General features: G+C 38.3%; 1 protein-coding gene across 3 annotated transcripts in view; it reads left to right on the top strand.

Annotated features, from left to right (window-relative positions):
- The window catches only part of GABBR2 (gamma-aminobutyric acid type B receptor subunit 2), a 448,751-nt gene that overhangs the window by 47,529 nt on the left and 388,669 nt on the right, over positions 1 to 12,553 (top strand). The window contains exon 1 of one of the 3 annotated variants that reach the window (XM_062608974.1): positions 4,978 to 5,088. The exons of the other annotated variants lie outside the window; for them this stretch is intronic. The gene's annotated coding sequence lies outside the window, so the exon portion shown is untranslated. Of the gene's footprint in view, positions 1 to 4,977; positions 5,089 to 12,553 lie in introns of those variants that run through there. 3 annotated transcript variants of the gene reach the window in all.

The following is a 12,553-nucleotide window of genomic DNA, read 5'->3' as shown; positions in this document are numbered from 1 at the left end:
AGTTTTGTTTGATTTCTTCTTCCAAAGACATTCAGGATCTTCTATTAACACTTTCAAAGCTAGTTACAAAGATAAAATAATTTAAATATGTAGTCAGAAAATTGGGTCTAACATCTCTTTCTCTGCTGGAAAAAATAACAGCAGAGTTTCTACCTGGGATATAGCAGTCCCTGTGGCTTTCAGGCTAGTCTTCCCCTTCTGGTGCTCCATAAGTCATCGTAGCCCAGTTAGATGAATTTGAATACACCAGGCAAACAATTAATATACAAAAAAAAATCTTCAGATTTAAAGTATTAAAGCTTCTGATGCAATAGGAACTACTGGTATTATAAAGTGTTTTCTTTGTCTATTTTGGTTTTGGTTGTTTTGTGCTTTATTTTTTTTTAAAAAGAAGCTTTCTCATTTTACTCCTTGAAACCTCCATTTGACAAAAAACGTTTGGTTTTTTGATTGACTGTTTTCAGTGTCCAATGAAAGTGCTGATTTTTAACCCCAGTTGCTGGTGAAGACAAGTGAAAAAAGGATGACCGAAAGCAGGCTTCAGATATTTTTTCCAGATATTGTTGGAAGAAACAAAATCTTTACAGGAAGCCCTAGATAGAAAGTTTTTTTGAAATAATGGTCACAGGACCAGTTTCATGGCTCTTTTTGAGATAAGGCACATACCAGTGCTTTCTCCACCTCCTTAAACATCCCAGTAGAGTTTGTAATGCAGTAAGCAAGGGTAATAAAGCTTTCTGATTTAAGAGGCTACTCACATCTTTTAGAGAAGACCCTTGTTGTAGTAATTCACTCACTGGCTGTACATTACCTGACAAGCATGTTTGCTTCACTCGCTGAAGTACCGGCACTGCAACTGTGCAGAGGGGTTAAAGTGGGAAAGTGCATGGAGCCCTTTGCTCAGCTCTCCTTCCACCAGAAACTGGAGCACAAGAGGACTGAGGTGCACCCTTGGCCCCATCCCACCCTAAAGCGACATAGGTTGGATGGCGATGGGTACATCTTACTAAATCTTTTACTGCTCTTTCAGTGTTTCTTCATAGAAAAATGTTTTAATACAATCTAACTTTGGTCATCTAAAATTTTTCTGTTAATGCAATTGAAAGAGAGAAGGAGGAAAGATTATGCCTAAAAAAAATATTAATTGCAATTTAATAAGATTTCACTGGTTTTTGGAACTCTTAGTATGTTGTCGCCTTCCAGTTGGAAAGGTACCAAAGCCAATCTTCAAGCTACAGTGTACTGACCACTGCTTAATAAAAGTTATTGGCCTGAGCAGGTCTTTGTGCTCATCCAATGGCTCAGTTCTTATCAAGCTGCTGGTGTGAGAGACAGCTGAACCTAGTTTACCAAGGCAGACATGGATTGGTTTTTGTTGTTGTTTTGGTTGGTTTTTTTTTTTGTGCTGTGTTTGTCCCTCTCCTTACCCTCTCCCCCCCAAATCAAAACAAGTGTTTATTTGTACATGTTTATCTTCTAGGATAATGTGGTGTTTATCTTCTAGAAGAGCTAAACACTAGTACACTGCCTGTTGTTTTCCTCCTTATCATTTCAGCATCTTTTTGAAAGCATATAAATATACATGACATGTAAATTAGGGTTTATAAATAAATAAATAGAAGTACTTGCATTACTGCAGATGCAAATGTTGAGGTGACGTTACAATCATTTATAATAGCTTTAGAATCATCTCTCTTTACCTTGACGAAAATAACTAATTTCTGGAAGCAGTGACTGTCATGCAAGCTACTCAAGTATTTTAGACAACTCATTTTTACTTTGCCATGTTATTCTATTTGTTATATACAAGGTGGCTAATCTGTGCAAATGCAACAGGGAAACAATTTTCTTGCTGGTAATCCTATTGTCCAGAAGGCCAGCCCTTGTATGACATCTTTGTAACTCTGTACAGTGATTCCCTTAGCAGCAGAAGCAGACATGAGGTGTATGTTACATGGGAGATGAATTTAACTCGCACGAGCTTCTTACTCCTTGAGGTGCAGCTGTGAAATAAAGAAGAAAAAGTAATTGTACAAATAAAAATCTGGACATCAGTTTCAGAGATAAGAAATTAAATACTGCCAATATGTGTGAAGGAAGAAGAATGAGTAGGGTAATAATACTCTGATATCAGTACTAGAGACATATCCAGGTCTATGTCTTTAATAATGTTGAATGCTGTATAGAAAAACATTTATGACCTCCTGCTGTAATGTAGGTTGTCCTTTATAAAAAACCTGGATACAATAGGCAAAGGTTTGAAGTGATCTGCTTGAAAATGTCATTTGAAGATCACCCCTGCAGAAATAATACAACAGCAATGTCTTTAGAAGAAGAAATCAAACAAAACTGGTAGCCTGGGGGAAGCAGAAGCTTTAAAATAAAATCATACGATCTTCAGATGGAATCAACAGTGTAATAACTTTTACAGAAACACAGGTAAATTCATAGCTACTGACTCACTGATATTTTACTTCACAGTAAATTATTCCTAACCGAAAATTGCTAAAAAGCTAGCAGTCACGCAGGCAAGAGACTCAGTGTTAGATGCTTCCATTAGAATGCTTTCCAGCAACAGTTTATAAAGAACATGAGTATTTTTTTTAACTTCTGGATGCCTTTTGGCAGATACACCTAGCTTTGAAGGACATTTTGTGTTTTTTCCCAGTGCCATAGTGGTGCCAATGACATTAGTTTAGTTGTACAAGACCTCAGGGTGGGGGGAGTTAGATGACACTAACTTTTGGCTGGGGAAGTTCCTGTAACCTGACAGCAAAACGAACAACAGGTGTTAGGTCTTATTGCAGTTAATGGGCTTCAAGTTTTCCTGTCATGAGCTTGAACATAAATAATGCTCTTTGCAGTGCAGCTTCCACAATGACAAGGCAGAAAAACCTTTCAGGACTGCCAAAAATCTGGGCTTTGGGTTTGCTTTTTTTTTGTTGTTGTTCCCACCTGCCCCGATGGAGACGGATAGGTAAGTGGGAGCATATCGGAATAACAAAGCATGCAGAAAGAATTAGTAGGCTGGAGAAAAACACCAGCAGAAGGCAAAGGCAGCCTTCCAGTGCAGCTTGTGTCACACTGTATATAGACTGTCTTGTTTATAGCAAATGAAGCTTTGAAGACAAGGAGCACCTGAAAATGTGATTATAAGCATCAAGCCAGTGGTAGCAAATCAAGTACTACTATGCAGAGATATGCAGGTTTCTGGGTCTTTCAATATTCTAGCGAACCAAGAATGCAACTAGCATCTGAAAACAGAGGTAAGGCGTGAAGGGCACAATAATACACACATGCAAGAGTGCTTTCTAGCAACAAAGAACAAGCGACTGAGTTAAACGCACAGGTGACCAGTTTGTCAGTGACCTAGTAAAATGGGTTGAGACAAGGTGATCATGATAAGGCAATAAAAATCATTCCAGACAACGTACCAAGAGACGTGCAACCTGCAAACTATTTAAAAAGTAACAAATAAAATCCTATAGAGAGCTGAACAAAGCAACTGTAAACCTTGTATTTATAACTGAAAAAAAGTCATTGTATCCCAGTAAAAACAATGTGAGAAAAAATGAATATGTCCTTTATGAACGTGGTTAATGTAAAAGACGGAAGCCTACTGACATAAAATTGCTGTTCGTCAGTCTGAATTTTATGCAACCGGTATCTACAAAATGCCATTATATTTAACTAAGAATAAAAGGACGATTAATAAAGAGATTGGAAGTAGAAGGGGCAAAGTAACACAGCTTCCTGTAGTTTTGTAAGCTTCAAATAACTACTTGAACCATAAAGAACTTCTCTGGAAATTTTAATTTCAGCGCATTGCCAGAAGTAACCTTAATTTTACTACTGTATTCCTTGTGTGTGGCCAGAGGCATTGGTTAGCACTTAATGACAAAGAGATTTAAAGCTGAGACATAAATACAGTGAGTAGCAGTGAGGTTATATATAATGGAAGTGCAAGTCATGTTCCTCTACAGCCATAATTCTGAAAGAATAAACACTAAACTGTTGTCCTTAGGGGCCTATTTGAATTATTCCTATGGCCTGGTTACGAGGAGAGTTACTAAAAGGCTTGAGCCTTGGCAAAAAGAACATCACTTGGAATATAATCATGAGTGAATTGTAAAATGATCTAAAAGCCTCTACAGACTTTATATCCAACTAATATAATTGTTTTGGTTTTCTGTTGTAGAGAGAGAAGGACCACAACTGAGATAGATAGACTAGCTTGTCATTGCCATATCTTGAACACAAGCTTTTGTTGCTCTTGAATTCCTGAGGCTCACAACTTTTAGGTGGCCCAAGTGCAATTTTTGTGTTGAAGTAAAGCCATACACCTGCAAGCTAGCACAGATCTTGCTGGATCCTAGATGCTGCTGGTGAGTGTCCCACAGGGCTATCCAAGCCTCTTCTCCAGTTGTTTGGAAAAGACCTTAAGATATCTAGTTCCAACCTCCCTGCCACGGGCAGGGACACGAAAGAGGAAGTTGTCCAAAGGTAGGAAACAAGAATTACTTCCAAGAGCTTGCACTAACTCTTTGCAACCTGGTTTCTCATTGAAAGGAAGATCAGATGGCAGGTGACAGCCCTGCCAACATCTCTGCAATGCTGATGCCTATGCAGCAGTAAGGCTGGCTGCTTCAAGTACTTCTCCACCCCACAACCAGGGCTGCTTTGGTGGGAAGACACCAGGAGAGCTTTCCCACTTTTCAAGCTCTGTATTAACTGAATACAACCTGAGTTTGTAAATAGCTTAATGTTTATTAAAAATAAATAAAAAACAGCCCTCCACAAAGCAAACAGTTCTCTTGCCTATCCTCGGTCACAGCTGAGCGGCTGTGAAGAAGCATTTCTGCTAATGCAGTACCAGTCACAGCAGAGGAACACAGCTTTTCACAGGTGGCTCTCATTTTCTGGGTTGCTGACTTGCGACCTCAGTGTTTGATTTGCAGAAGCACTGAGTACTTGCAGCTGCAGCTGAAGTTAATAGTAGCTTGGCTTTGAGCATGGAAGAGCACTGTGAAGCAAGTCTTCTGAAAAAGCAGTTTTCAGCACTTTCAGACTGAGCACCCAAAATTAGTAGTAAGTGTGTGGTGTTTTTTTGTTTTTTATCCTTTCTCTCTGGGCTTTAGTTTTATGTTGATATAATTGATGATATAATTCTTGCTATAGGTGTATCGTGGAAACAAGTTTATTGAGGTATGTAAAGTATGTACATGTTGTAATAATGAACTTATAAAGAATCATAGAAGAAATTGTCTTCAGTGTGAACTTATATTGACCTCACTAGAAGAATTCATGGAAGTAGAATACACTAGAGCTGTGTGCTGAGTTAAGTAGGACAGGATAAAGAGTAGCTATCACTTTCCCTTCCCTCTGTCTTTTTCTCAGAATCACATGAAATGGTTTAAATTTATACTAGGAACTGTAAGGTCAGATACAGTCTCTCCATGTTGTATTAACTCACTTGACTTGAATTACTGCTAGCTTATTGTGGTATAAATGAGAAGTAAAAGATCTTGAAGGAATGAAGTCCTTCAGCCCTGTGCAAAGAGAGGGTATATAATGTCATGGGCCATGATGTGGCTTGTAAGTGCACACAGCATATTATGAGCAATTAGTTCCATGCAAGGGGCCTGCAGTAGTGCCAGGTGAGCACCACAGTCAAAGCTTTAGCTTCAGAAATTGGGGGTAGCTTATAAATAACAGTACTGTAAATATGTAAAACATGGCATAGTGGTTATTCTTAGCTTCTGTGGTTACTGATGTTTTTGCTTTACTATCAGGACAGTGTAAGGGCAGAGATGCATCAAAGAATTGTTGATGTGGCAGTCTAATAATAAGGTCACCTCCTGTGATAGGGGGAGAAAACAACTGTGTGCCTGAACTGCTGGCTTTCTTTTATTTGTGAAAATGTTAGAGGGGAAAGAGTGACCTGGCAAAGGTTAAGGAATCCTTGAAGCTTTGCACTCTCTTTCATTTGCATAGCTGTGGCTGATGTGAGAAGTGCTGTAGCTGATTCTGATTAGTATCCATGTACCTAATTGCAGTCAGTCTGTTTATGACTGTTTATGCTTAGAATTTTATGGCAATTTTGCATTGCAATTAGCCTAAAAGTTGGAAGGTGAGTTTTGATGCATCTGCTTTTATTGATTTTAAGATTTCCTCTGGCTGTTGAAAATTATCATCTTCATTATAGTCAGAAGAATGAGGCAAGTGTCTGTGGTTCAGCCTCTCTGTTTCTTAACCTGTATTGAACTGAAGTGCTGATGAGAGTGGGTTTCTGGCAAGAAGCCAGACTGTAAACAGGAAGAGCTGAATTGCAAGCTTATGTCTTGCTCCCTCAATTCTTTGCTAAGGGTCAGCTAGGGGCAGAGCAACCATGGCTGGTGCTCATACTAGTACCCAAGCGTCAGACTCCCGTGCTAACTTTTACAGGTTTTTGCCCAGTCTCCCTTTTCTGCTTCCAAAGTTTTATTACCACTGTGATACCAGCCTGCAGATTGATGCAGTGACTTTTTATCTCCATACGTTATTAATACAAAAGTCATTGTGGGTTTAATGCTCCTGCTGAGTGCCGATAAAGTATGATGTCTAGAGAATACTTTCTAAGGCTGAACATTTTTTCATGCTACCCACTAAACGATTCAAATATTGAATAGCAGCAGGATTTTGCAGTCTGAGAAGTCAAACTCAATATCATCTAGTACATAACAGCTAAAATAAAAAGGTCTGAAAGCACACACAGATGCAGTTGAGCCAGTGAGGGGAAACTATTTCTGACATTGGCAGTATGTCCCTGAAAAGATAATCAGCTCTTTTAATTAGCAGTAAACTGAGTATACTTCAGCAGTTTTCTGCAAAGGCCACTGTAAACACTGGATAACAGCTCCGAGTCTTCCTACCACCCAGTGTTTCAAGAAAAGGGTTTTGTTTCCCTGGATTTCAGCTTTGAAATGACTCCAAGCTTCACCCCATGCAGCAGGACAACAATACCTGAAAACTGGGACAGCAGTCACAAGAAAGATTGCATGCTTTCAGTAAAGTGCAAGTGAAGGAGATTCTACTTTAGATGGGAGGATAAATTCTGTCAGCTTTTCTTACTACTTTGCTAAGGTACATTCTCTGAAATGAGTCACCATCAATTCATCTGGTTTGACCCAATTCAGATTAGAGGTTCATTTGCCTTGATTGTATCAGAAGCTTCCTATCCTTGGTAGCTATAATGGCTGTGGAAAGGAAAGTACATACAGTTATTAAGAAAAATATTATGTTACGCCTAGTCCCTTGTTCAGAAATGTATATAATGTTACATCAGCTTATGGCTTTTTAGTATGCTGGCTTTTTTAAATATAAAGTATCCTTGTTGCACCTTTTCTTGTAAAATTCCTTTGAATCCTGGCTGCCCTCACTGCTGTTTGTTCTACTTTTTGTTGATGTTTGTCACTGAGAGACTTTCATACTGGCCAAATCTGTCAAGGTTTGAAGGTCAGTCGCTGGTAAACTGAGCTTTGCAGTTCTCACTGGTTTCTAGTCTTGGCCTGTGCCCAAAGCACTTACTGGGGTCCTGTAGCATTGCATCAGTGTTTCCCTACAACTGCCTGTAGTGCTGTTGTCTGGCAGCTGGGATTCAGTGAAGAAGGGAGCTTTTGAATACCCTGTCACATCTTTGCAGATCTGAAATGTTTTCCTTCACCTTTTTGTTACTGTTGGGTTCATAAGCTAATTTGCTCTGGGCCAGAAACTGTAGATGGTGAAACAAGGTGCCGTACCACACTGCTGCCTTCTCGTTTGATTGGTGGATCTTAGTTCTGCTATTTGTTGTCTCCTACCCTGATTTGCCTGGGTAGTAATTTCTTGAAAGCTGCGTGAAACTTGGTTGTGGAGTGGGCAAAGACGTGAGATGTTCTGGTTATGCTGGTAATGTAAACTCTGCAAATCCTTGTCCGGCAAATTGGAGAGAAGAGAGCTGGAAGGGCCTTTGAGGGGCTATGTTTTCCATATATCCATCCAAATATAAATGGATCTATTGTAACTGTCACTTCTCATAAGTGTTTGTCTAACCTATTCTTAAAACCCTTCTATGATAGAGATTCATGTTCTCTTCTAGTCATATATTCTGGCTTTCAGTATTGGGCACAGGAAATGTTCTACCTTAAATTTTGATGCAAGCACATACTTTACTGACAAGAAACAGGGAGGAGAAAATGATACCCAAGCTCCTTTAATTTATCACTTACTTGAAGACTCTGGAAGATTACTAATTTTACTTTCTGGCAAACTGTTACCACTCTTTTGACCCTTCCTTACAAGCTATGCCTCTTAGTCTTCTGCTTGGTCCCATTGCCTCCAGAGTATTGCTGGGTATTGCTGCAGATTTAGCAGCCACAACTAGACGTGCTGGTGAAGACGTTGCTAGTACTACCAAGAGCAAAAAAACTGCTCCAGTTGTCTTATGGACAATGCTCTGCCTTGTATATGCTTGCGTGTGTGTCAGCATGGTGTTTACATTTTTATTAAGTATACAATACATCATCAGTTGAAAAGAGATCAGCACCTGCACCTTTTATTTTCCTAGCATAGTAATTTATCCTACATCCATAGATTTGAAAATGTAACATTTGCATTCCTTCTTGCTGAATTGAAATAGAGGCCCATGATTTGAATGGGAACCCCTAAAAGGTTTGCTGATGTAAGCTGTTCAGGGAGGAGGACTACATTTTTATTTTTTCTTATTTTTCCTGCATAAAGCAAAAGTGCTAATTTTCAGTCATTTGGATGTGGGTTGTATTAGGCTTATATTTCTTTTCTAACCTATTGAAAATGAAGTGTCAAAAGATGAACCCAAAATATATTTAACTGAAGTCTATAATTCAGGTGAGGACTTATGAAGGCTTTGCTGTCAGATGGTATCACAGGGAAACAAATGACGTTCATAGACCAATATCTGTACAAGTGCACATAGATTTTTTGGTGTATTTATGGTAATAAGGCAGGAAATAGACTACTCGGTGCTTCCTGAAACCCAGTCATGTCTTTCATAGTGAAAAGACAGCTGTTCATGTGCTGTTTAACATAGTGTATGTATGTTTGCTGTGTTACTTCAGACCAGAAGTTATCTTTGTTATACACTTGCAAACTAAATCTTCTGTGATTTTATTTTAATTTTTTAACTTAATTTTGAAACTTGCTAATAAATCTGTCCCTGAGTCCATGCATACTGCCAGTTTTCCAGCTGAGTGGCATTTGAGATATGGTACTCAAAGTTGTCTGCAAATTTGCACTTTAGGCTGTCAGCACTGAGATCTTAGCAAGAGGCATCTTTAGTTCAGACAAAGATCGGCTATTTGTTGCCGACTTACTGAGTGGCATCTTTAATCTCATCAAGCTGCTACATAAGGAAATAAAGACAGGAAATGCAAAAGACCTTGAAGTTTTTTGTGTCTATGACCTTCTTTAGTGATTTTACTGGTGATGATTCTGATGTGCTACATGAGGTTCTTGGGTCACTTGCAATGAACATGCAAAAACCCCTAGTATTCCCAGTAAACTCATTACTACTTACACAGAAAAACAATTCTTCTCTGCATCTGTGTTTGTCTTCGCACTAACAATTTTTATTAGCATCTTAAAGCACTTTATTAGCTACTTCTGTGATGATCTCTGCAACCTTCCTTTCCCTTTCCTTCCCACAGTTATCACATACGAGGTTATCTGAGCCCCCAAGCCAAGACAGAGGAGGCTAAACTAAAATATACAAAACACTTAACTGAGAATAGGGGGAGATTTCTCACATAATCTGCCTTACTAAACTGTAGTTTAAAAATTCTAAGTAGAAAAATACATATGGATCTGCAAAGGTTTTAGGAGGACTCGTAGTTAATCAGCTATGAATCTCATAGCTTTAAGGCGAGAGTCCAACCTTGCTGATAATAGGATTTAAGGTGAAGAAGTAGAAACTCTGGTAATTAAGCAACTTGTGTAAAATAATCCAGAGCTAGGATTTAAAATGTTGGATTTGTGTGACAATTTAGCTCTTAAATCATGCTGTGGTGCAATGATATACTTGGAAAACAAACTGGGACTGATTCTGAAACAATACTAGCTAATAAATGTGATGGAAAAATGTTTGTGTAGCTACTCAGCATATTGCCCAGAATGAACTATATGTGGAAAGCTACAAAGACAAAAAAAAATGTTTAGGGGCATCTTGCAGATGGTAATTTATGTAAAGCTAAATTAAGCCTATGCATTAGACTATGGGTAGAATGGAGCTGTATACTTCTCCAAAAGATCTGTAAGAACACATGATTTATTTCCAGTGATGATTTCTCAGTTTCAGAAACAAGTTACTGCCCCTCCAGCCCTCCAGTTTGGGCATGACTTCCTGTGTGATGCATTAGTGAGCAGGAGCAGTGGTCTCCTGCTGTTGAGGTGTGCTAGGCAGAGCTGCTCTTTCATGCTGTTCACTTGGTCAAGCTGACATCTAGGCTGTGGGTGAGGTCTTGCTCCTTGGTTGAGTGTCTTCAGGACAGGCATGATCTAGAGAGAAGACTTCAGTATCACTGCATAAAGTCAAAAGCTTACTTGGTACCCTACAAACATAGGAAATATGTCTCCTTCCTGAGAAAGTGGAGTAACTTTTGTAATGAAATAGGGAAATCGGGATTTATGATTACTTTTTTTGTTCTAAAAAGCAGAAATCTTACCTTAATTAAACCTAACACGATGTGCAATCAATGGTATTTATAGGTAGAAACATGATACAAATGGAAATTTAGACAGAAAACATTAAGTGCTGAACAGTTGTTTGTTTTTTTTTTTTTCTTCCATCCTAATCCCCTGATGAAACTTTTAATTTAACACTTGTTTAATAATTGGATTAAGCAAAGTAAAGAAAACTTTTCCTTAATGGAAATTAGTGGAAGCAATGAAGTGAAACATTTAAAAATAGCTCAGACAAAAAGCTTTAAATTACATTCTGGAGAACAGTGGGAAAAAGAAAAAACAAGCTAACAGACTTCCTTATGCTGGTTCATATATATATATATGTATGTTTGTGTGTGTGTGTATATATATATATAATGAGAAATAAGGCTCCCTTTATTCCTCTGCAAGATCTCTATTTGTGCAATATAAAGCTGTGAATATGCACTGACTGAGGATCAAGGAGGTAATCTCATGAGGTCTTTTAGCCCTGCATTTCTTAACTAGGTTAGATATGTTCCAGAGTATTATTTCTCTGAGTTAAAGTTTTAAATGCATGCATTAAAAAAATTCTGTTGATTATAAAGTCAACTGAATATAAAACTTATTAAAACTCAGTATTCTATCATAAACTAGAATTTAAGAATTATGGGAATTGGAAGAGATTCGTGGGGTTTATTTTGTTTTCAATTTGTTTAAATAGCAATGGTGGTTACCTAATTATCTTTGATTTCTTGTGAGAGGTAAAAAGCAAATGTCTTTTCAGCACATGTGGCTTTTGCATAGCATGAAGGTGTGATTTCCTTCTAGTAGCTGGCCTGTAGATCTAGTGAGTGAGTTTTTGTTTGATCTGATGAAAATAAGTTGCAAAAGTGAATAGACATAAGCTTTATGGCATTTTAGAGATGTAACATAGATGCCAGCCTGATAAGATCTAACCAGATTCTTAGACTACTTTAAAATGTGTGTGAGGAAAAAAAAACCAGTATATGTACTTTTTTTCATTTTACTTTTGCCTATGATAGAACAGCTTTTCCTTGAGACACAGAAGGAAAACGTAATATAAGGGCAACTGATAAATAACTACTTTCTTCTCAACTTTGTTTTGATGTAGGTTGTAGTCAGGTAGCAAGACTTAGGAGGCTCCTGTCCTCTGCAGAATGTCTACAATTGTTTCAATGCTGCTGGCATGCGAGAGTTTCTGGTCCTCATCGCATCTGGCCTCAGTCAAGAGCCAGTGATAAACTACTTACAGTTAGCCTACTAAAATGTTTGTATTTCATGTAGTTTTTATTCACAGTGATATAAACTGTAAGGTCCAGTGAAAGATGCATTCCTTGCTGCTGCATAAAGCCAAATAGCCACCAAAAGGGAGGGCAAGAATTTGACTTTCCATTGCAGCAAGAAGTTGCTTAGTAACTGGTCCAGCACAGGGGATAATATTTAGTGTTAGTAAAGAAATACTTGCATGTATGTTGGAAGGGAAAATCTCTAAGAGACCAGTCGGATTGTCTCCCATGTCAGGCAGGCGTAGGAGTGTTGAAGTGAAGGATCAATCTCCTGTGTCATGGCTCAAAGGAGAAGTAGGTCATAAGAGCTTTCAGATGGCATGAGCAAAGGCTGAATGTCCTGCAATCTGAAATTCTGATTCCTGCTCCGAGAGATGAGTAAATCAACAGACAGAAGTTTGTTTGTTTGTTTGTTTTAAGTGGTTTTGTTGTTTTTTTTTTTTGTTTTGTTTTTTATTTCTCCAGACCTCTCAGTCTCCTTTGTTATTTGGTATTCAGCAGTGACCTGAGTGGGTGCCAACTGTAGCTTTATAATTTCTCCAAATATATAG

This window comes from Pezoporus occidentalis, unplaced genomic scaffold (genome assembly GCF_034315485.1).
Source record: "Pezoporus occidentalis ecotype Australia unplaced genomic scaffold, CSIRO_AGI_Poc_V1 ctg132, whole genome shotgun sequence".
NCBI classification, from domain to species: Eukaryota; Metazoa; Chordata; class Aves; order Psittaciformes; family Psittacidae; genus Pezoporus; species Pezoporus occidentalis.
The sequence above is the reverse complement of the archived record's forward strand: the minus strand, read 5'-3'. Positions and strand labels throughout refer to the sequence as shown.